The sequence below is a fragment of the Salvia miltiorrhiza genome, unplaced genomic scaffold, assembly GCF_028751815.1.
Source record: "Salvia miltiorrhiza cultivar Shanhuang (shh) unplaced genomic scaffold, IMPLAD_Smil_shh original_scaffold_287_1, whole genome shotgun sequence".
NCBI lineage: Eukaryota > Viridiplantae > Streptophyta > Magnoliopsida > Lamiales > Lamiaceae > Salvia > Salvia miltiorrhiza.
Genome location: NW_026651520.1, coordinates 2,761 through 6,732, shown reverse-complemented (window position 1 = coordinate 6,732; position 3,972 = coordinate 2,761). Strand labels below are relative to the sequence as shown.

Genomic DNA, 3,972 nt, shown 5'->3' with positions numbered 1-3,972 from the left:
GTTTGTGTTTGCCGACTACTTTGATGTGATGTTATGTGAAATTACGTGACTGATTGATTATGTGATTTCTGTTACGTATGTCACTATGACCAAATTATTGTGATTTTTATTTGAGACTTTAGCACTTGGAATTTTGATTAAGTTTCCAAAGCAAGTGCGGTTTATTTTTATCGAGAAATCGAATGATGCCGGTTTATGAAAATTTTTCCGGGCATAATATTTTTAAATTATTTTTCTTCCTACGAAGAGGAATATTATATATATGTGAGTGCACTAATATGAGTGCTATATTTATTATTTTGGTCACATGAATATTTATGAGGTGGTATTTTATTAATGAGTGACTTTACCATAGTTTTGTGATTTTATTTGATCACCTTTCACACACTTTATTTAATTACCCATACCATTTGTTATATGCCTTAAATGACTAAGTATGGATTTGAGAGAGTAGAGAATTGAGAGTATGAGATGGAGAGTGTAGAGATTAGAGAGAGATTAGAGTGAGAGATAGATCATCCATTAATTACTAAATATTCCCTAAGATTTACAAATCTCTTTAAAGATACACAAGATCATCCAAATCAAATACAATCTTGCAAAAGTTTCCTCTCTCTTCTCCACCCCATTTTCGATCACTCTCTCTCTCCCCTTCATCTCTCTACTTTCCTCCATTGTTAGCCATTGATGAAACCTTCGAAGCTTCACCCAAGTATGCCAAACACATAAATCACTACTTAAATCCTCCATAAACACATCCTATTAACTTGAATTCAAGAGAATCCTTGAAGGAAGGCTTCAAGACTAGAGAGAGAAAGTTGAGTTTTGGTGAAGAACTTGAGTAAGTAATCTCTATATTTATAGATTAGACTTGTATGATGTTATATGTGAGTTTATTTGAAGGATTGGAGCAAGAAATCACCCCCTCCCTTTTTCTTCATAATTTTCGAAAATTTGGGTGTTCTACCCTTCAAAAAATTTTCTTCTTCTTTCCTTGAATTGAGGTGAGAAAAATGATCTATGTGATGTTTGGTGATGATTGAGGTGTGTTTTGAAAAACTATGTTTTGAGATGTAAAGATTCGATGAGTTTAGTTTACCCCAATTTGGGAATTGTTGAGTTGATGATCAAGGTGATGAATTGATGATGTAAATGAGTCTATGAGATGTATATGATGATGATTGATGGATTAATTTGATTATATGATGTCAATTGGAGTTTTGATGTGAGTTAGTTTACAAAAATTAGGGATATGTGTATATATGCCCTTATTGGTGAATTGATGGTTTTGATGTGAGATTAATTGGTAAAAAAATGAAAGATATATGAATGGATGAAAGTTTAGTATGTGGTTGTAAAAATTTCAAAGAGTTAGTTTAGTAAAAATTAGGACTTTTTAGTCTATGTGTTATTTAAGTGTTTTGGCTTAAAATATATGTTTTTGAGCATGATATTAGTGTTTTAATATGTTTGATTAAGTCTAATGTAAGCTAAGTAAAAATTGGACTTAGTTTAGTTTGAAGGAGTTTTTGAGTTCTCATATGATGTGGGGTTAACAAATAATAAAATGAGGTTTATTTGCTCTATGATCATTATGAGAATTTTATCCATGTTTTGCTAAGAGTTTTATGTTAATACATGGATTTTCATAAAAATGTAATAAATATAGTTTTTATGATAAAAAGAGAGTAAATATGAGAATAATGAGTTATATGATGTAAATGATCATATTTGAGTATTTGAGAAATTTCGAGCATGAAATTGAGAAGGAATTTGTTGATATGTTCGTTGAAGTGTTTTCTATGAGATTTGAGTGGATGATGTAAGAAAAGAGTCAAGATTGAGTATTATGAGTATTTTGATGTATTTGAATGTTTTTAAGTGCTTTAAGTGCTTAAAATGAGTTTTGATGTGTTTGCTTTGTATAAATGTTAAATTGAGCATTTAAGAGTTTGAGATGAGTTTTGGTGATTTTTCGTAGGCTACTGACCTACTGTGATCGACGGTTTGTCGATATCAAAAAGCTTTGAAAATTTTACAAAATGTCCCTACATGAGTCTTGAGCACCGCTGTAAAATTTCAAGTCATTTGGACTTGATTTACTATTTTTATAAAATGCAAAACCAAATCTGCACATTTCTGCCGGGAATTTCAGAGAACAGGGGACAAAGTCATTCATTTCAGTGACTTCCTGTGTGAATTAGATTTCCAAATTTTTATGGTATCAACCTTACTGTATGGGCTAGATATCCACCAAATTTGAGCTCAGTTTGACAACGTTTACTATTTTAAAAAAATCAATGTTTCCGATTGCTCAAAACTGCCGAATATGGTAGACCGTGGTAAACACGCCATATCTCCCAAACCACTTGGAGTTTCTGACTCTACTTTTTTTTTAATGAAACTAGACTCAAATACCTTTCTTTTGGTATGAGTCTGGAGTCCAGGGGATGTCGGAGTCAGAACGTGTTAAAGTTTGAAGTCGAGTCTGTGTAAAAACAGAACATGTCTTGATGATGTTTGATGGTATCTTCTTATGTGCCTTATGTGATTGTGTTGCCTAAGTGTTTGAATGAGATTAGACGAGCCTTATATGAGTGATAAGTCGAGACTTAGAACCATGATTTTCTTGAAACCTATCCTTGGACTTAAGGATTTGAGATGAGTGAAGAGTTATATAGAGTTGATTAAGGGGATAGAATGTGAGATAAAACATGAGTTAAGGCATGAGTTTTTGTCGTTGAGTTTCTAATCGGGATTCATTTTATGACATGAACCTTCGATGATGACGATGATCCCTGAAGACACGAGCAGAGCAAGGAAGTAAGTAACTCCACTTTGACGGGAGTTTTTGAGTAAGGTCTTCAGGTGGGCAATATTTTGAGTATACAAATATTATCCGAGCTTTCTAAAATGATTTAATGATATAATGATGTTATGAGATTAACAAATGTTTTGAGATAAATGATATTTGAGAACTGTTTGACTTGCCAATTTTTGATGTTGAGCTTGTGTGTTACCCTCTACTGATGAGACGAATTCGGTCCTGCCACAAGCGGGATTTTGTGCACAGAGGTGACTGTGAGCCGTCTTCGGGTCGGCCGGTCACGGTACTTGAGAGGGAGGCCTACTTCTCAGTACCTTAATTATGATGATGAGTTGTAGATGTGGTACATACATGTTGAGATCTTTGACTGCAGTCGCTTATTTATGATGTTGATTATGAAAACTGCATGCACAGACTCATTTAATACTAACTTATTTCTGTGTATTGCTGAGATGTGGCAAGCTTCAAACTTATAGCTCTATGAGCACCTTTCTTGATTTTCGGCGTTTGCCCACTGAGTATTATGTACTCACGCCCTGCATGTATTTCTAAATGTGCAGGCTAAGCGAGGAGCGAGATTGGTCTGGTGCTGGTGGGGAATTGTTGAAGGATGTATTTACTTTATCGTATTTCTATTTTGACGATAAAGTCTTGATGATTGATATACTTTGATTTTCTTTTGAATTTAAGCAATGTACTCACGGTTATATGTCTTCATACATATAATCGGTTCACCTTTTGCTGCGATACTCTGCATATTGTGATTCCTGACGAAAAATGAGCGATACCCGTTTTGTCTTTGATTTTGAAATTCCTGATAATTAAAAAGTTATAACGACATTGACGAAATTACCCTTGGGTTCATTTATGATAATTTCCTTAACACCTTTTGATGCGAGCTTCCGCTTGATGTTCGACCTATTCTTCTTATCTTTTATTCTTTTAAAAATAGTCGTATCGATACTCGTACCCCACTATCACTGGTGCCGGGATTTCGGGCTGCGACACTCTCATCATTGAAAACAACTCGGTTTCTCCCCTCCCAGATATGCCAAAGAAGCGACAAAACACCCAACTTCCAAAAAGAGTTCACCTGAGAACTGAACTTAGCATTCCAAGCCAAAACCAGGAAGCTATGAATATCC

General features: G+C 34.3%; 1 long non-coding RNA gene across 1 annotated transcript; it reads left to right on the top strand.

Annotated features, from left to right (window-relative positions):
• The first annotated feature begins 319 nt into the window (after positions 1-319).
• LOC131003894 (uncharacterized) lies at positions 320-3,654 on the top strand. The gene is made up of 3 exons (XR_009094846.1): positions 320-841; positions 2,805-2,868; positions 3,388-3,654. It is a non-coding gene; the product is annotated as an uncharacterized LOC131003894 (long non-coding RNA).
• Positions 3,655-3,972: the final 318 nt, after the last annotated feature.